The sequence below is a fragment of the Lepus europaeus genome, chromosome 13 (genome assembly GCF_033115175.1).
Source record: "Lepus europaeus isolate LE1 chromosome 13, mLepTim1.pri, whole genome shotgun sequence".
Lineage (NCBI taxonomy): Eukaryota > Metazoa > Chordata > Mammalia > Lagomorpha > Leporidae > Lepus > Lepus europaeus.
The window spans coordinates 88,528,831-88,549,969 of NC_084839.1; the positions used below are offsets into that span (position 1 = coordinate 88,528,831).

General features: G+C 46.1%; 1 protein-coding gene across 3 annotated transcripts in view; it reads right to left on the reverse strand.

Annotated features, from left to right (window-relative positions):
• REV1 (REV1 DNA directed polymerase) overlaps nucleotides 1-19,673 on the reverse strand; it is an 89,613-nt gene extending 69,940 nt beyond the window's left edge. For 2 of the 3 annotated variants that reach the window (XM_062209950.1, XM_062209949.1), the window contains exon 1: nucleotides 19,541-19,672. The gene's annotated coding sequence lies outside the window, so the exon portion shown is untranslated. Of the gene's footprint in view, nucleotides 1-19,540 lie in introns of all 3 variants that reach the window. The other variant, XM_062209952.1, reaches the window with a different exon arrangement.
• Nucleotides 19,674-21,139: the final 1,466 nt, after the last annotated feature.

The window sequence follows — 21,139 nt, forward strand, 5'->3', positions numbered from 1 at the left end:
GTTGCGAGCATTCGGAAGTGAACCATCAGATAAAAGATCTGTCTCTCTGCCCTTCAAATAAATAAAACAAATACAAAAATGTATTTGTCATAGACGACATGACGCAGAAAAAGGATCAATAACTATTAAAACAGTAAATCTGGCTTTCTCTACTATAAAACCTCCAAGATGACCCTACGATGGCTCATCTTAAGCAGCAGCTGACTCAGTGGCTACAGCAATATAAAAGGATTCCTAAGTCAAAACAAGCACAACATGAAACTCCCTGCAATTAAATTCTTAAATGGTTACACCTTGGGACACGATTCCATTATCCTTCACAAAAGTACTGGAAGACTTCCACTCAGACATTTTTAATTCTGGTAACCATTTTAAAGCTTTGCCATATGAAGCCTTCTATATATTCAAAGTCAAAAAGTTTTAATACAATTTATAACAATATTTTACTTAATGCTACCTTAAAACACGACCCTTTGTCCATATATACTGATAGATACTTTCAATTATTTTTAGTTTACTATGGGATTTAGTTTCTCTTTTGCCAACTTAATTAGGAATTTTCACTATATTAATTTTAACATTTTCACTATATTAATTTTTACTACATTAATTTACTAATACATTTTTACTATATTAATAATTGTAAATTTTTTTATACCTAGAAAATGCCAAAAAGATTTGCGGAAATACTCTCAAAGACTTAAGTTCCATTAGAGAGACAAAATAATATTAATGTGTCAGGGGCATGTGAAAGTGCTCTGAAAACAGGAGGTAAACTGTTAACCCTGAGGAGAGAACTGCTGTGTTTTCTGTTAAATATTTTTCTTTTCCAGAGGCTCATTTTGTCTAGTCTCTGAAGACTTCATCCCTTATCTAGTTTAAGAAATGTGTTAACATACAGCTTCTGCCTTTATATAAATTCTGAAGCTATACACCTCTTACAATTAAGAGTTTGGGAGTACCAGTCATTACACACTAAGGATACAGACTCAAAATAATTAGATACAACTATTAATCTGCTACAGGAAAGTAAAATAAATTTTAAAAAGTTTACTTCATTTGCCCATTTACCTAAGAGCCCATTTATTTAAGATCCATGGGGTGTTTAACAGCAAAAGGCTAACATTAAAATTTTCTTGATGGTTACATTAGGATAGATAAGCATGAAAAGAAGTCATGATAAAAACCAAAAGATACTAAAGGTTCTTTCCTCAAAACACAGTAAGGAGAGTATCCCAGACAATGTTAGAAGCTTTGGAAAGTAAAAGGAAAGAATGAACAAGGAAAGTTGTAATTCCATCATTCCCATCTAATTTGACCCATGAACAGTAGAACTGTACTGACCCAAAGGTTAATAAGACAAAAGGCTGCGGGGTGTGTGTGAGTGTTTGTGTGTGTGTGTGTGACAAAACCCTATTTTATTTTATACATTCTAAATTCTACCTTTAAGAAAACCCCTCATTGGGGCCAGCGCTATGGTGTAGCAAGTAAAACCACCGCCTGCAGTGCCAGCATCCCATATGGGCGCCGGTTCAGGACCTGGCTGCTCCACTTCCGATCCAGCTCTCTGCTGTGGCCTGGGAGGGCAGTGGAGGATGGCCCGAGTCCTTGGGCCCCTGTACCTGCGTGGGAGACCCGGAGGAGGCTCCTTGCTCCTGGCTTCAGATCGGTGCAGCTCCAGTTATTGCGGCCAACTGGGGAGTGAACCAACGGATGGAAGACCTCTCTATCTCTCTCTGCCTCTCCTCTCTCTGTGTAACTCTGAATTTCAAATAAATAAATCTAAAAAAAAAGAAAAAGGAAAAAAAAAAAAAAGACCGGTGCCGTGGCTCAACAGGCTAATCCTCCGCCTGGTGGTGGCGCCGGCACACCGGGTTCTAGTCCTGGTCGGGGCACCGGATTCTGTCCCGGTTGCCCTCTTCCAGGCCAGCTCTCTGCTATGGCCTGGGAAGGCAGTGGAGGATGGCCTAAGTGCTTGGGCCCTGCACCCGCAAGGGAGACCAGGAGAAGCACCTGGCTCCTGCCTGCAGATCAGCGCGGTGTGCCGGCCATTGGAGGGTGAACCAACGGCAAAGGAAGACCTTTCTCTCTGTCTCTCTCTGTCTCACTGCCCACTCTGTCAAAAAAAAAAAAAAAAAAAAAAAAAAAACAAAAACCCTCAGGACCAGCACTGCAGTGTAGTGGGTAAAGCTGCTACCTGCAGTGCCAGCATCCCATATGGGCGCTGGTTCGAGTCCTGGCTCTTCCATTTCCAATCCCACTCTCTGCTGTGGCCTGGGAAAGCAATAGAGGATGGCCCAAGTCCTTGGGACCCTGAGCTCGCGTGGGAGATCTGGAAGAAGCTCCTGGCTTGCTCCTGGCTTCCAATCGGCTCAGCTCCGGCCTTGCGGCCATCTGGTGAGTGAACCGGCAAAAAGACCTCTCCCTCTCCCTCTCCCTGCCCTCTGCCCCTCTCAAATAAAATAAATAAATCTAAAAAAAAAAAAAAAAAGAAGAAGTAGAAGAAAACTCCACAACAAATAATGAAATAGACCAACCCTCCTGCTGAGGAAGAGGAAAGAAAGACAAAAACATTGTTTTGAAAAATGTCCCAAGGCATGGAAGGGTTAGCAAATAATGAAAGACTACTGGTCAAGAATCAAGACGACAAAACTCTACAGAAGAGATCTGACACCTTCACCAACTGCTCTCCAAAATGAGACTGCTTTTCCTTCTGAGGCTATTTAGCAATTCTAGAAGAGTGGCTGAGAGCCTGGGCAATGTCATGGACAAACACGCTGTGCTAAAAAAAAAAAAAAAAAAAAACAAACAAACAAACCAGACTCCAAAAGTCTCCCAAAACTACAGATCTCCACTAGGATTAGAACCCTAGGAGAAGCACCTGGCTCCTGGCTCTGGATCAGCGTGGTGCGCCGGCCACAGCGCGCCAGCCGCAGCGGCCACTGGAGGGTGAACCAACGGCAAAAGGAAGACCTTTCTCTCTGTCCCTCTCTCACTGTCCACTCTGCCTGTCCAAAAAAAAAAAAAAAAAAAAAAAAAAAAACACCCTAGGAGCAAGGGTAAACTGGAAGTAGACCAAACTACAGAGAAACCAAATCCTGCATCGTCTCAATCTCTGAAAGCAGTTTAAGGTGACCCTGAACTTCCAGTGCCCTAAGGCACATGGTGGCAGAAGCAAATGTGAATTCTATATGTCAGATGATGACAACATCCTAAACTTTACATATTCCTACAAATAATTTCTGCAAACATGAGTGGGTCTTCCAAAAGTTTATGGAAAACATGCACTATGAAAAAGATATGCATGGATTTCAAGATCTTTTTGCACCAAAATAAATGTATCTCTTAATTCAATTTTTCCATTCACTTTTGAAGTCCCTTTGTATAATGTCTGGCACTCAAATAAAAATAACCAGGCACACAGAAGTTAAGATTACATGAGTAAGAACCAAGAAAACAAAATAAACAGGCATACAGAGACTGTAGATACCAAATTTAACAGATTTTAAAATAACTATGCTTACTATGTTCAAGAAGCTAGAAGACAAGAGTCCTAGAGTTACAGCCTAAAAAGAACTTAGCACCAGGCAAGGCAACACCAGCCTTACATACAAACTGAAGTGCAAGGATTTGGGGCAGGACGAGCGTGTGCATGACAGCAGGGAATCCTCGAGCACCCAAGGAACTCCATGCCGCTCCCTCTAATGCTGGGCAAAAGCCTGTATCTGGCATTCAGCTAGGCCCTCTAACAACTCTAAAGCAAATAAAAGGGAGACTCAGTGACAGCATGGAAACAATACACAGGTTTGTCAACACTTTTGTCGATACACATTGTTCACACTTCACTTGGACCCCCATGCATCTCCTTGTAATACTCAAAATATTATATAATAAAAATATGAGAAATACTGATACATATAAAACTGCCATTAATCTTACGTATCACAAGAATAAATACCTGTGGAAGACAATCAACTTGTATGTAACCAACTTGTATGGCAGCAACACAGTATTATGTCCCAAGCAGTGTATCCCAATGTATCAATAATTAAATAGTACCTTACATATTTAGTTTAATCTTATCAATCTTTTCTCTTAGTTGAAAGCTTCTTTCCAAAAAAATGCAATCAAATTATGTGCTAATTGTTTTAACAGACAGCATTGTGAAAGAAATCCCCTCCCCAAAAAGTGGTACCTAGACAAGATTAGCAAATAACATACACTTCTGACCTAACAAGTACCCACAACAGATGGAATTAATTTTAAGTCATTTAGAGGAATCAGAAGTAGCTAACAGAAATATCTACACTTGCAAACTGTGATGCATTACGAAGTGAAGGTTTACGGTTCTGCTGACTAGTAAGGGCCCCCTTCCCTCCAAACAAGGCTCTCCCAATGCCTCTCTAGCCTCATCCAGGGGAATGTGGAAATGTTCCCTATGCTACGTGATCTGCCTCTTCACACAGGACCTTCCTGAGAATGAAGGAGGGCAATGAGTCAGGAAACGACTGACAGGTAAACCGTCTCAGAAACAACACACTCCTTATTCTCATCCTCTGTCCAAAGCAGTCTCTGGGACTTCGTGTCCTCTTGACTAAATCTACTAAGAGTTGGCTCTATATTGACAAGCCATTTAATCACCAAGCTAGACTTGTAAAAACCTACCTTCTTGTTTTCAGAGAAAACTCTTGGAGTCTGGGATGCCAATCTAATTCCACGTGCTTGATGACACTGAGGAAAGTTTTGTTTTGTTTTGTTTGACAGAGTTAGTGAGATAGAGAGACAGAGACAAAGGTCTTCCTTTTGCCATTGGTTCACCCCTCAAATGGCCGCTACAGCCGGCGCGCTGCGCTGATCCGAAGCCAGGAGTCAGGTGCTTCCTCCTGGTCTCCATGCAGGTGCACGGCCCAAGCACTTGGGCCATCCTCCACTGCACTCCCGGGCCACAGCAGAGAGCTGGACTGGAAGAGGAGCAACGGGAAAGAATCCAGCACCCCAACCAGGACTAGAACCCGGGGTGCTGGCGCCGCAGGCGGAGGATTAGCCAAGTGAACCATGGCACCGGCTGGAAAGTTTTAAAAGTTTAAAAAACTACAATGTACAATTTAGGGTAACCTGCCAACTTACAGAGGAGCCAATTATTGGATTTCAAAAACTAAAATAAAAAGTGGGTGAGTCGGTGCTGTGGTACAGCAAGTAAAGACTCGAACTGGCAATGTTGGCACCCCATATATGAGTGCTGGTTCATGTCCAGATTGCTCCACTTATTTATTTTTAATAAAAAGATTTTATTTATTCATTTGAGAGGCAGAATTAAAGAGAGGGAGAGACAGAGAGAAAGGTCTTTCATCTACTTGTTCACTCCCCAAACAGCCACAATAGCTGGCGCTGAGCAGATCTGAAGCCAGGAGTTTCTTCAGGCCTCCCACACAGGTGCAGGAGCCCAAGCACTTGGGCCATGTTCCACTGCTTTCCCAGGCCAGAAGCAGAGCTGGACTGGAAGTGGAACAGCCAGGATATGAACCAGCACCCATATGGGATGAGAGCGCTGCAGGCAGAGGCTTAGCCTACACACTGCCAGTCTCAGGCTGCTCGACTTTCAATCCAGCTCCCTGCCAAAGGCCTGGGAAAAGCAGCGGAAGATGGCCTAATCACTTGGACACTGCCACCCACAAGACCCAGATGAAGCTGGTGGCTCCTGACCTTAGCCTAGCACAGACCCAGCCATTGCAGGCATCTGGGGAGTGAACCAGTGAGTGGAAGATTTTCTCCCCTACAGCCCCCACAACTTTTTCAAATAAAAAAATATTTTTTTAAAAAAATGGATGATGTGAATTGTATATATAAAAATGGTTAACAGTCAATGTTTATGTTATACGCATTTTTTTGGAAGATTTATTTACTTACTTGAGAGGCAGTTACAGAGAGTGGGAGAGAGATAAGTCTTCCATCCACAGGTTCACTCCCCAAACGGCCCCAATGGCCGTAGCTGGGCCTACCCAAAGCCAAGAGCCAGGAGTTTCTTCTAGGTCTCCCAAGTGAGTGCAGGGGCCCAAGGACTTGGGTCATCTTCTACTGCTTTCCCAGGCCATCAACAGGGATCTGGATTAGAAGTGGAGCAGCCTAGATTCAAACCGGCACCTATATGGGATGCTGGTGCCACAGGCAGATGCTGATCCTACTACACCACAGTGCTGGCCCCTATGTTATATGTATTCTATTGAAATTTTTAAAAAAATTTTAAAAGAGTGAGACAGGTTTAAAAAAGAAAAGAAAAAAATGAACCCTGAAGCTGTAAACACTCCACAGGCAGCTAGGATCAGAGACTGGAAAACTATAGAAAAGAGTTAATGGGGATGTTCAGCTGGAATGCAAAGCTGGGAAGAGTCTACCTCTCCAAGAACTGTGTACAGTGGTACCTGAGATTTTTTTTTTCTCTTGGAAGAGACATTTTTGACTCAAGGACGTACAACATCTTTAACTAAGGCTATCATTCTCAGATTGCTAAGGTTTTAAGGGCACAACATAATTCATAATTCAGGGGCAGGCGCTGTGGCATAGTGGGTAAAGCTGCTGACTGCCACACTGGCATCCCATATGGGTGCCAGTTAGAGTCCCAGCTGTTCCATTTCCAATCCAGCTCTCTGCTGGGGCCTGGGAAAGCAGTAGAAGTTCTTGGGCCCCTGCACCCGTGTAAGAGACCCAGAGGAAGCTTCTGGCTCTGGATCGGCACAGCTCTGGCCACTGCGGCCAACTGGGGATTGAACCAGTTCATGGAAGACCTCTCTCTCTCTCTCTCTCTCTCTCTCTTTGCCTCTCCTCTCTCTGTGTAACTCTTTCAAATAAATAAATCTATCTTAAAAGAAAATAATTCATAATCCAGTAAAATACAGCTATTTTCTACATACTATAGTCAAGTTTTTACTTTAAAGAGACTCTGAACAAGCTACTTGAAACAAAACAAGGACAGCCATTGTGGAACAGCAGGTTAAGCTGCCACTTCAAGGTGGACAGCCTGTATCTCACCACTGGAGTATGAGCTGCTCCAACTGCACTCCAGCTCTCCGCTAATTCACCTAGGAAAGTAGTCAAAGATGGCTCAAGTGCTTGGGCCCCTGACACCCACATGAGTGACCAAGATGGAACTCTAGGCTCCTGGCTTTGGCTTGGCCATTTGGGGGAATAAACCAGCAGATGGAAAGATCTCCGTCTCTCCCTGTCACTCAGCCCTTCACATACATAATCTTCTAAAAAAGTAGAAACAAACAAAAAAAAAAATTAAGACAACCAGGTAAAAGTGCCTTTACAACAACTTTCACAGAAGCACAGTCAGTGGTTGTAGTCTTCAGCATACACTTGCTTACAGTTTACGTTTTAACTTTTTTTTTCTTTTTTTTTTTGACAGGCAGAGTGGACAGTGAGAGAGAGACAGACAGAGAGAAAGGTCTTCCTTTGCCGTTGGTTCACCCTCCAATGGCCGCCGCGGCCAGTGCACCACGTTGATCCGATGGCAGGAGCAAGGTGCTTCTCCTGGTCTCCCATGGGGTGCAGGGCCCAAGCACTTGGGCCATCCTCCTCTTAACTCCCTGGCCACAGCAGAGAGCTGGCCTGGAAGAGGGGCAACTGGGACAGAATCCAGCGCCCCGACCAGGACTAGAACTCGGGGTGCCGGCGGCACAGGCGGAGGATTAGCCTATTGAGCCGTACAGTTTACATTTTAACAAGTGATGGGTATAAGCATTATATATATATATTTTTTTGACAGGCAGAGTGGACAGTGAGAGACAGACAGAGAGAAAGGTCTTCCTATCCTGTTGTTTCACCCTCCAATGGCTGCCGCGGCCGGCGCACCGCGCTGGTCTGAAGGCAGGAGCCAGGTGCTTCTCCTGGTCTCCCATGGGGTGCAGGGCCCAAGCACTTGGGCCATCCTCCACTGCACTCCTGGGCCACAGCAGAGAGCTGGCCTGGAAGAGGGGCAACCGGGACAGAATCCGGCGCCCCGACCAGGATTAGAACCCAGTGTGCCGGCGCCGCAAGGCGGAGGATTAGCCTATTGAGCCGCGGCGCCGACTAAGCATTATATTTGATGTACTGAAGTTATTTTTTTAAAAAAACCGTAAAAGTCCAAGAAATTTAGGTTACACTTTATTCCTACCCTAACTAAGCCCTTTTTACACGTTTTCTCTTCTTCAGCACACAGAAACATTTTCCTGTTACCAATTTTTTCCACTGCAATGAAACAATTCCTGTACTAAATTAGATACCATCTTGATCAATACCAGAACTCAAAAGTATTTAATCCATCAAACACAAGTCGTATACACCATTATCCAAAGGAAAAATTACAGGCTTTGATATCTAAGACTTTTCTTGAACTTCTCCATCTTTTCTTGGGCCATTCTCAATTATGCCCCCAATCCAATTGACATTTATAAACTGTTCTGTCATGCTAAGTATTAAGTCTTATTAGGTGCATGTCTTCTCAAAAATTTTTTCCTGCTCTATTTATAAAAGCAATAAATGTTTATTACTGCAGAGTAGAATTCAGAAAACAGAAAGGAGGGTGAAATTACCGTCTAAAAAATTCACCCCTTGCCTACACCGTGGTGTACTGGGTTAAGCCACTGCCTGCATTGCCGACATCCCATAAGGGCACTGGTTCAAGCCCTAGTTGCTCCACTTCTGACTCAGTTCCCTGCTAATGCACCAAGGAAAGCAGTGGAAGATGACCCAACCAGTTGGGCCCCTGTACCCACGTGGGAGACCCAGAAGAAGCTCTAGTTTACTGGCTTCGGCCTGATGCAGCTGTGACCTTTGCAGCCATTTAGTGAATGAACCAGCAGATGAAGATCGATCTCTCTCTCTCTGACTCTCCTTTTCTTTGTGTAATTCTGCTTTTCAAATAAATAATTTTTTTTAAAAAAAATTCACCTGTTGACTATTTTCTTTCATTGTTTTTCCAATTTTTGACACTTTAACGTCCATTATTTAAAACACACCTCTGGGACAAGCATTTGCATAGAGGTTAAATGCCAGCATCCTGTATCAGAGTACAAGGGTCTCAGTCTGAGCTCTGGCTTCTGATTCCAGCTTTCTGCTAATGTAGACGCCAGGAGGCAGGGCCAATGGCTCAAGTGATCCCTGCCACCCATGTGGGAGACCCAGATTTCTCGAATCCTGGTTTCAGCCAGGCATTGTCCTGGCTGTTGCAAGTATTTGGGGAGTGGAGCTCTCTGTGTCTTCTCTCCCTCTGTTTCTCAAATAATTAAGTAAACACACCACTAGTAATATCCTACAATTCCTTAGTTCTTTTAACAAAGGACTTTTTTTCTATGTACCATTTATCTTTACAACACATCTATAGAGTAAGGAGGCCAAGTCCTACTTATTTTGCATGCCATTGCCTTCTAGGGTAGAGAAGCCAACCAGCAGTTACACTGCCAGTTTGCGGGGTACAAAATCATAGTTATCTTTTACAAAATTATGCTTCCAAATTTTCAATAGAGAAAACAACAAGGGTATCTATATAAATTGTTGAGGGGCCAGCACTGTGGCATAGTAGGTAAAGCAGCGCCTGCATCCCATGAGGGCGCCGGTTCACGTCCTGACTGCTCTGCTTCCAATCCAGCTCTCAGCTGTGGCCTGGGAAAGCAGAAGATGGCCCAAGTCCTTGGACCCCTGCACCCACCCACGTAGGAGACTTGGAGGAGGCTCCTGACTTTGGACTGGCATAGCGCCAGCCATTTCGGCCACCTGGGGAGAGAACCTGTGGATGGAGGGGGGTCTCTGTCAGCCTCGCCTCTGTCTTTCAAATAAATAAATAAATCTTTAAAAAATAAATAATTAAATTGTTGAAGATGTTAAGAGCACACCAGGGCCAGCACTGTGGCACAGCGGGGTAAAGCCACCATCTGCAGAGCTGGCATCCCATAGGAGTACCAATTGGAATTCCAGCTACTCCACTTCCAACCCAGCTCCCTGATAACGTTCCTGGGAAAGCAGCAAAAGATGGTACAAGTGCTCAGGCCTCTGCATGTGGGTGATCCAGATGAATCTCCTAGCTTCTATCTGGCCCAGCCCTGGCCATTGTGGCCATTTGGGGAGTGAACCAGCAGATGAAAGATCTTTATCTCTCCTTGTCTCTGTAATTCTGCCTTCCCAGTAAATAAAACAAATCCTTAATCAAAAAAGAAAAGAAAAGAAAAGAAAGAGAAAAAGAAAAAGAAAAAGAAAAAGAAAAAGAAAAAGAAAGAAAGAAAGAAAGAACGAACACTCTTATTGAATTGAGCTAGCTTAAAATAATTCAACAAAACATGCTTCTTCACTAGGTAATCTAGCACATGTCTGGGTATGAGCAGCAACCACACATGTAACACAAGGACTAAGGAAGACCCGACAAAGAGGCTTCATCAAGACAAGCTCCAACTAGTCTGCAGTCACAAGAATTAGAGATGTAAGACAGCACCAAGTCTGCCGCTGACTTTCTAAGCAAGTCATTATCAATCATCTCTTAGTACTTGTATGTAGACAGAGCTGGGCCCGACAAATTCTAGTCTTGCACTTTTCAAAATGTATAATCTGGCTAATTTTTTTCTTTTTCTTTTTTTTTTTTTTTTTTTGACAGGTAGAGTTATAGACAGTGAGAGACAGACAGACAGAAAGGTCTTCCTCCCATTGGTTCACCCCTCAAATAGCCGCTACGGCCATCACACTGTGCGGATCCGAAGCCAGGAGCCAGGTGCTTCCTCCTGGTCTCCCATGCAGGTGCAAGGCCCAAGGACCTGGGCCATCCTCCACTGCACTCACAGGCCACAGCAGAGAGCTGGACTGGAAGAGGAGCAACCAGGACAGAACCGGCGCCCCAACCAGGACTAGAACCCAGAGTGCTGGCGCCACAAGCGGAGGATTAGCCTAGTGAGCCGCGGCACCGGCCGGTTGATACTCATTTGAGTCATATTTTGTTGACATAAATTTGGTAGGTAGAGTTTAAGCTATATACCAAAAATGGTATTTTAAGAGTTTAGTAACTTGGCTGTGAAAAAATTTGATTTTGGGTCCATCTTTTTGACTTTGTGTTTTTAGACATAGATAATTGTTTACTACTATTAAGTGAAAAAAAACTAATGTAGTGAGATTTTTATAGATGGGCTAGAAGATTGGGGTGGAAGTATTAATAATCTGTCCTTAGAGTAGTGACTTTGTTTTAGAAACTTTGTATTATAGCACTTGAGTTTCTAACAGTGTTCAAGTTCATGATGTTGGAAGTTAATATTCTTACAAGTTTTTTATTCCCAATAGAAAATCTTCTGATTGTCACTTGAAGATTACATTTTCTTGGGATTAACGGCATGATTCTCAGAGTCTATTAGTTAAAATATAATGTGCTAAATTATTACAGTGCATATTAATATGGGTATCTTAAAGAATACAGCATCTCTTTAGAATATCACCTTTTAAATGGCATTTGTTTTAAAAATACAGAGAATTCTTGTTAGGAAGCAAGAGAAGAGTACAGAAGCAATGGCAGCTTCCGAAACATTTTCCCCTTCATGTTTACTTGCAGTTACATTTAATGTATGGACTTGCGAAAGATGGACCTTATTGCAGGTCCAGAAAAGAGTGTGTTTGCATTTTTTTTGTTGTTCTGAATTTACTTATTTGAGAGACAACTAACCAGAGCTCCCATCTGCTGGTCCACCCCAGAAATGGCCTAAAAGGCTGGGGCTGAGCTGCAGCCGAACTCATTCTAGGTTTCCTATGTGGGTAGCAGGAATCCAGTTACTTGAGCCGTCACTGTTGCCTCCGAGGGTCTGCATCAGTGGGAAGCTGGGATCTGGAACCAGAGGTGGAAACCAAACCCAGGCATTCCAGTATGGGATGCAGGCATCTTAACTGCTAGGCCAAAAGCCATCCCCAACCATATTTTTAATTGCAGTTACTCAAAGGGATTTGTTTTTAGTAGCGGCCATTTGGGGGGTGAACCAACGCAAGGAAGACCTTTAACTCTGCCTGTCCAAAAAAAAAAAAAAAGAGTATCAACCTAATTTTGAAATATATTATTAAAAGAAAATATTTTAATTCTCAACAAAGGGCAATCCCTTGATCCAAATGCAACCTGTTCCACTGATCACTGAGCTACTACCACTACTTCTGGTTTCAGCAGACACAGGTTGGCTAAGTGTCTGTGCTAATGGTGGGAATTTGGCTTTTGTCCCTGGTTCATGGAAGACTCAACACTTGCAATTTCCCAAAAGGTAGGAGTGTCCTTGTTACCCACACTAGGCCCCTTGACTAAACACTTGAGTTTATGTTAATAGGGTTACTCCCAGTAAGGCTCCCAGTTTCAGGATGATGGCTGGCCATGCTGGAAAGGCAAACTATGTGATCAGAAGGGTGACTGTCAGTTCAGCCACACTTCACAACCATAAAGAAGGATACATGCCCTATTTCTCTTCCCAGGATTCCAATGAGAATTAAATAACAAAACTGAATGAAAGCACTCTTTAGGGTACAAAGCATTACACAAAAGGTAAAAACAAATCTTTTTGGGGTGGAAGTGTTACTCTAAAATACTAAATAATCATCATGTAAGTATTTTTAAAATTCAGTATTGTTTCATCTTAAATAACTGAACAAAAATGCTTGAAATGAAGAGTTAACAAGTCCTCAAGAAGTACAGCTGCTTATTATAAGCATAAAATTTTGCATTTTATGAAAAGCATTTAAAAGAGCAAGGACTCTAAGAGTTGATGTTGTAGCATAGAGGGCTAAGTGGCCACCTCCAATGCAGGTATGCCATCTGAGTCCTAGATGTTCCACTTCCAACCCAGCTCTCCGCTAATAAGCCTGGAAAAGCACAGAAGATGTCCAAAGTGCCTAGGCCACTGCACCCACGCAGGAGACCTGGAAGAAGCTCTTGGATTCGGTCTGTCCCAGCCCTGGCCATTGCAGCCATTTGGGGAGTGAACCAGAGGATGGACAGTCTCTCTCCATTTCTCCCTCTATAACTCGGTTTTTCAAATAAGTAAGTAAATCTTTAAAATTAAATAAAGAGCAAGGAATCTAAGTCAAAATTCCAACTATATAATTCAGACTAGTGTACAGAAGAAAAATTAGGTCTATTGTTTGTTAGTAATCACAAATGTAAGAATAATGGGGTTTAGAGAATACAAAAATGCAGCCACTGCTTTCTGACTAATCTCCATAAGGGTCATTTTAGACTTGTGTGTGAGATCAGGAACACTGAAGCCAGCTGGGCTTTTTTTTGTTTTGTTTTTTGTTTCTGACAGGCAGAGTGGACAGTGAGAGAGCGAGAGACAGAGAGAACAGTCTTCCTTTGCCATTGGTTTACCCCCTAAGTGGCCGCTGCGGCTGGCGCGCTGCAGCCAACGCGCCCCGTTGATTCAAAGCCAGGAGCCAGGTGCTTCTCCTGGTATCCCATGCAGGTGCAGGGCCCAAGGAGTTGGGCCATCCTCCACTGCACTCCCAGGCCACAGCAGAGAGCTGGGCCAGTTAAGCTTTTAACTAACATTTTGGTTACTCATATACTGGGTTGACCACAAACTATTCATACAACAATCAAATTTTCTGCCCATCCATACCTAATCTTTTTAATTCAAGCATAAAACCATGGAGACTACACTGGCCTTTAAAATATTTCTCAAACTATCCTATGTGGCTAAGACAGCTACTTGCCTACATGAGAAAAAGCCCAATTTCTAGCTGCATTATACTATAAACAGAGGACAAGAATTTTTTCTATTAAAGCCTAAATCACAATTTTACAAGAATGTATCGTTCCATTATTCAATTTTCTGAGTTACTAGGTGTTGGTCTTTCCCTGGGTGATGTATGGGACAGCTTAGTGAAGCAGGAAAAAAAAAAATGATCTTAGAATTTAAAATTTTAGGGGCCAGTGCTGTGGCGTAGTAGGTAAAGCCGCCGCCTGCAGTGCTGGCATCCCACATGGGCGCCGGTTCAAATTCCAGCTGCTCCACTTCCGATCCAGCTCTCTGCTATGGCCTAGGAAAGCAGTCGAAGACAGCCCAAGTTCTTGGGCTCCTGCACCTGCGTGGGAGACCTGGATGAAGCTCCTGGCTCTGGATTGGCGCAGCTCCAGGCATTGGGGTCAACTGGGGAGTGAACTAGCAGATGGAAGACCTCTCTCTCTTTCTGTCTCTCTCTGCCTCTCCTTTTATGTAACTCTTTCAAATAAATAAAGAAAAAAAGGAGTAAAGATAATATTTGCCCAAACATCAGCAGAAATGCATCATTAACAATTTTGACTATTTGCTATCTTAGACATTTGTTTTCTTAAATCTGGTATCACATATTTTACAGAAAACCTTTTCAAACTACAAGGCTGATATACCATTGCAGATAATGCTTTGAGTTATTTCAATGACGTGTTAATAATAAAAATGAAAAACCATAAATGATTTTACGTATTAGCCTATTAAAATGTTTCACACTTAAAAAATACATAGCCATTTAAGTATAGTAATGGTAGTTAAATCTGTTAAAAATCTTGGCCATAAATAATGATGAAATTGCCAGCAGTTAAGAGGAACACATACTCTTTGTGGTAAAATGAAACCTTGCTTTTACTGTGTTCCATAGCACATTGGTCATGACCTCCAGTTACAGAATCAATTAGAACTAGGTTGAAATCCTGCAACCTTTTTTAACCCGTGTGACCAGCCAAGTAACATCATGTCTCTAAATCTGTTTCTTTATAACTCTGCCTATTTTACGTGGTGGTTGTGAATATTAAATAAGACAATGCACTTAGCAAAGACCATGGCATACAGTACCTTTTAATAATTTAGCAATTTTATTAAGTTTTGGAACCAATGTTAGAAGCAGTATTTTGAATTTTCTTAAGTTTAAGGTGAAGATTTTAGGATCTTACTACTTGTTAAAGTTCAGACTGAAAAATAAAAAAAGCATAATGTTCCTATATTAAGAACAAGTGGACCAAGTAAAAATAACTGGTTTTATGCAAGTGTAATTGTCACAGGCATAATCTTAATTTATAAGAATACAAAGCTGCAATAGCACAAGGTATCTATCATTACAAAGTCATTATTTGTCTCCATAAATTCTTTCCTCTATTTCTCTAACTGCTAAAAAAAAAAAAAAAAAAAAAAAAAATCAAACTAAGAAACGAAAGGAAAAGGAAGATATAACCAGGCTACTTTAACCTCCAATTAAGAACTAAATACAATTTGGGGGAGTGGGGAGAGACACCCATGATGAAAGGTGGCAGAAACACACTAAACATAATAAAATATTTCTTCCTTCCGAAATACCACAAGATTCATACTTTAACTAGATCTTCAAGGATTTTTCTGTCTAAAGACAGGAAGCCTCCAGCAAGTCTTTTCATCACCACAATCATATCTGCAGACGAACTTCAAAGGGAAATATATGAAAGATACTCTGGCGGGTGCCTATTGAGATAATCACTCTTAGCATCTTCCACAGATCGAAGAATAAAAAACCTGACTTACACATTAAGACCAAATACAGGTCACTATTCTCAGCAGTTTATTTTTTAATTTGTTCTAGACACCTATAAATCTATTTATTTTACAAATGACTTCCATAAATATAATTCTGGTAGCCAACAAAAATTCAGCAAAAAAGGTAATACAAAGCTCAATTAGGGCCGGCGCTGTGCCGTAGTAGGCTAAGCCTCTGTCTGCAAATGCTGGCATCCCTTATGAGCACCGGGTTCGTGTGCCTGATGCTCCTCTTCAGATCCAGCTCTCTGCTATGGCCTGGGAAAGCAGTGGGAGACCTTTCTGCCTGTCTCCTCTTCTGTCTGTAACTCTCTCAAACAAATTATTTTCAAAAACTCAATTAGTCATGTTTATCTTACATCAAAACAAATTATTTTTATTATTACTATCTCAAAAATAGAGAATTAAAGAGAGACAATCAACCTTCCATTTTCTAGTTCACTTCCTAAATGCCCACAAAAGCCAAGACTGAGCCAGTCCAAAGTCAAGGAGCCAGAAACTCAATGCAGGCATTCCATGTGAATGGCAGGGACCAGGGACCATCTCTGCTGCCTCCCAGAGTCTGTATCAGTAGGACGCTAGAATTAAGACATGAGACATGGCTGTCCCAAATGGTATCTCAACCACTGTGCCAAACACACCAAAACAAGAATCCTGGAGCCAGCGCTGTGGCGCAGCGGGCTAGTGCCCTGGCCTGAAGCACCGGCATCCCATAAGGGCACCAGTTCAAACCCGGAGGCTCCCCTTCCGATCCAGCTCTCAGCTATGGCCTGGGAAAGCAGTAGAAGATGGCCCAAGTCCTTGGGCCCCTGCACCCACGTGGGAGACCCAGAAGAAGCTCCTGGCTTCGGATTGGCACAGTTCCAGCCATTGTGGCCATCTGGGGAGTGAACCATCGAATGGAAGACCTCTCTCTCTCTCTCTGCCTCTCCTCTCTCTGTTTAACTCTTTCAAATAAATAAATCTTTTAAAAAAGTCCTAAGAAAATATTCCAATTTCAAATCATCTTTTAAAAGTATAAAAAAACAGGGCCAGCACTGTGGCATAGCAGATAAAGCCGCCGCCTGCAGTGCTGGTATCCCATATGGGTGCCAGTTTGAGTCCCAGATGCTCCACTTCCCATCCAGCTCTCTGCTATGGCCTGGGAAAGCAGTAGAAGATGGCCAAGTCCTTGGGCCCCTGCACCAGTGTGGGAGACCCAGAAAAAACTCCTAGCTTCAGATCAGCTCAGCTCTAGCCGTTGCAACCATTTGGAGAGTGAACCAGCTGATGGAAGACCTCTCTCTGTGTGTCTCCCTCTCTGTAACTCTGCCTCTCAAATAAATAGTGTAAAAAACTGCATCATAAGCACTTTACGATTAACTCAATGACTCACTGTAATGCTACAAGATAGGTATTACAGTCACCTTACAGACAAGCAAAGCACCAAATTATCAACGTGCCCAGGAACACACAAACAGTAAATGTTAGGAGCCAGGATATGACACCAGCTGTCTGATCGCAGAGCCAACATTCAAATCCACTACACCACTTATTCACTTAACAAGTCCTACTGAGAGCCTGTTACATATCAGGCACAGCTCTAAGAACTGAAGACAGAGCTGGGAACAAATCAGGCCACCGTCCTCCAGTTGGGAAGAGGCCTGGATCAAAGTAGTATGGGGATGAGAGGAATCAAATAATAAAATACTGTATCTTCACCTACTTATGAACAAAGACTCAAAGGTGATAGAGGGGGGCTGGCTTCTTCTCCTTTAGGGACCAAGGAGGGCCTCTCTCAGGTGACATTTGGGCAGCAAACTGAAGCTGCGATGGCAAGAGCCAAGACCACCTTGAGGCAGGAGTGGTCCAGCTACAGGAACAGCAAGTCTAACATCCAAGGAAAGACCACAGTAGAGATGATGAGTCATGTGGGAGGAGTTGAGGGATGGAAGTCAGCAGGTGCCCAATCACCTCATGTCCAGATGGGTTGGGGTAAGGGACGGGATGCAATTTTAACAGGAAGCTTTCAGGAGACTCCGAGCAAGAAACACTCTGAGTTAGCTTTCAAAAGATCACACTGATTCTTAGGTGGGGTAGTTAGCCAGCAAGGAATACCACCTCCAGCAAAGCCACTGTTTCAACAGTTCCAGCAAGAAATACTGGGACGTGGCCTAGGATTCACGGGCAGCTGACAAGTAGATTAGATACTCAAAGGGCCTGTAAATTCATTGCCTCTGAAAAAGACTTAACCTCTTTCATCCCCTCCCACCTTCTTCTCAGTTGTATTTGGGGGAAAAAAAAAGATTCTTTTTTAGTAACAATATCCATTTTAACTAAAGATTTATTTACGACTCTCAAAGTCAGAGTTACAGAAAGAGGGGGAGACAGAGTTCTTCCATCTGCTGGTTCACTCCCCAGATGGAGATCATCAACCAGGGCTGGGCCAGGCTGAAGCCAGGAGCCAGGAGCTAAATCCAGGTCTCCTATGCTGGTGGCAGGGGCTCAAACACCTGAGCCATCTGCTGCTGCTTTTCCTAAGTCATTAGCAGGGAGCTAGAGTGGAACTGGAGCAGCTGGGACAAAAACCAGCACCCATACGGGATGCCGGCTTTACCCGCTACACAGGGCCCTCTTCATTCTTAAACGTTCTGTTTAATCTACCCTATAACTTACAATAGGCCACACATACACATTCTTGAAAGGCAGAAAGAACCTGGGAAATCCCACTCTAGGAGTTGTTCGGGTGTTCATGCGGATGAAAACAAGAGTGCGGTTTTTCTCTTCCAGTTAGCTTTCCTCTCACACATCCCCTCTAGAACACCTTGGTTCCTTCTAACTGTGGATTTCAGTAAGGAAGTATGACAGTGGGAATATGGATTTATTGCACACCCACTATATACCACGGTCTCACTAGATGCCTTACATTGAAGAACTCACTTAATCCTCAGCTACCCGAAGTAGGAAATTAAGTCCTCATTTTATATATGAGAAAAAAAAAAAAATCAAAGATACCGGTAACCTGGTCCAAGGTCACATGGCTAATAAGTGGCAAAACCGGAATTCAAACCCACATCTAATTCTGAAGTTCTTGTGTTTCCACTACAGCAGCTGTCTAAAGAAAGGGCAGCTATCAAAACACACCTCCCACGCGGCCCCTGTAACTTACTAGCGACTAGGCTGCACCTGGGAGCGCAGGTCTCTTTCATTCTCTTAGGTAGGAACCATTTATGAAGTTAGGGGTGGGGGTATGAAGTGACCCCACACAAACACATTATCTCGAAACATTATTTTCTCCTTGAGCCTTCACAGACAATAATCCTAAAAAGTGACTCCCATGTCTTTAAAAAAAAAAAAACTCTTAACAGAAATGTATTGTTTAGCATAAAACAGGGCTAAGAGATGAAACACAGAATCCGCACCCGGAGAGCTGTTAGCACAGAGACCCGTTCACAAACTGGGCACACGCAGAGCGCGCAGTGCACACGCACCGGCTGCACCGCGGCGGCGGGGGCCGCGGCAAAGGCGCCCAGCACGTGAAGGGGACGGACAAGCCGGGAGTGCCCAAGGACTGCCCGGGGGTATTCCCCGACGGGGTCCGGGAGCCCACGCGGGGGCCTGCGGGCCAGCGCCGGTCCCCGACAGCGCTCTGCGGACGCCCGCCAACGCGCACCGATGAATGGCGCGGGACGGGAGGGCCGGCCGGGCGCCGGCGCCGCAGCGCGGGCAGCAGCGACGAGTTTGCGGCGCGGGGAGGTGTCCGCCGGGGCGGCCGTGTGCGGGCGCCGGGGCCGGCCGCGCCATGGCGGCGGGGAAGCGGAGGTCACGCGTTACATAACCCGGCAGCTCCGGCGCGGGGCAGCCGCAGGCCGCGTGAGGGACGGACGGGGCGCGGGCCCCGCGGCCGGCGCGCCCTCCCCGCCCCGCCGGGCTCGGGGAGGCCCGCCGCGGCCAGGCGCGTCCCTGCGGCCGCCCCCGGGCGACTCGGGGCCGGCCCCGCCCCTCCCCCACCCCGCCGCCGGCCGGGGGTCGCTCACCTTCCGCGTTGCCCCACACCACCATGCCCGGGCTCGGCCGCCTGCTCCGGCTCCGCGGGCCCCGGGGCTGCGCCGCCGCACAGTGTCCTCGCCGCGGGCAAGCAGTCACGCCGCCGCGCCGCGGTCCACGCTCCCCCTCACACTCGCGGCGGTCGGCCCGCGCGCGCTGACGCGCGCCGGCGCCACCTGCCCCTCCCCCCCCGGCGGGCGCGCGCGCCGCAGTTCCGCCCCGCCCCAGCTGCGGCGGCCGGCCCAGTGCGCGCGCGCGCAGCCTACCAGCCGCGTCCCCCACCCCCCCCACACCAGCGCGCACTCACGCTGCGCGGCGCACGCGCGCGGGCGCGCGGCGGGGGCAGCCGGGACACCAGGCGCGGCGCGGCGCGGCAGCCCGCCCCTCCCGGCCCCGCCCTCCTCTCGCGCCGCCGCCCGCAGGGGGCAGCGCCTGGGCGACACGTGACCGTCTCGCTGGCGGGGGCAGCGTGGGTCCGCCGCCGCATCGCGCCTTCCGCCCTGCGCGCTGTCAGCGCCGCGCGTCCCGTTGTGGTCGCGGGCCCTCGGGGGTGGGGGCGGCCTCTGTCGACTCGGGGCTCCCCAGGACGGGAGGACACGAGTCCGGGGACTTGAAACCCTGGCGCTGTCTGCAGCCGGGCCCCCGGCACGAGCCATTGCTTCACAGCGACATCTAGCGGCGGGAGAGAGGCACGCGCTCTGACGCGCGCCGGGTCGGGGCGCCATGGAGACTCGGCCCACAGCGCTCTGAGGGACTCGCGCGGTCTCCCGCAGGGCACGGACGCCATGCTCCGTCCCGCGGGAGACCACGCGTCCCGCACGGCGCCTGGACTCTGTCCCACGAGGGCAGCGGTTCCGCCCCCACACGCGATCTGGGGGTTACACGGGAGCGCGGTCTTCTGATAAAAAGAGGGAAACTCGCGTGGCTCGTGGCGGCCGCGTGAACGGCGCCGATCGGGGGCTTTCTACAGACCGCGCCGTCAGGACCGCATCGGCCGTGCGCGAGGGGGAAGCCAGGGCCCGCGCCGCACTTTCCCGCCCGCCTGCTTCGCCTCAGGTCCTCGGAGGAGTTCGCCAGCGCTGAGGCAAGCACTCGCGCCCTGGGGAGGCGCAGAGTCAGATTGCTTGTGGCCCCCCGCCCCACTGCTCCCGTTTTATTTTGCCATTTTACAGCCCTTGGTAAAGCTACTTCGGCTTCAGCACGCTCGGCGCTCACCCAGCACACTCCTGCTACTGTTCTGAGACGTCACAGTTTCGAACAAGAGTGGATTTTCAACAGGTTTCCCACAAGCTGCCGACACACCAGAGGCCATATGCTGAGATGGCCCCGAAAACCAGTGGCAGCCCTCTGAATTCGGGGTGTATTTTATTTAAGGGTAATTTCTAAATGGCAGTATTTCCGCTAAAAAATTGGCAAAACTGGATTTCGAATGAATCAGTGGTGACAATAAGAAATGAAGAGCTTGGGGCCGGCGCCGTGGCTCACTTCCGGCACCCCATATGGGCGCCGGGTTCTAGTCCCGGTTGCTCCTCTTCCAGTCCAGCTCTCTGCTGTGGCCCGGGAAGGCAGTGGAGGATGGCCCAAGTGCT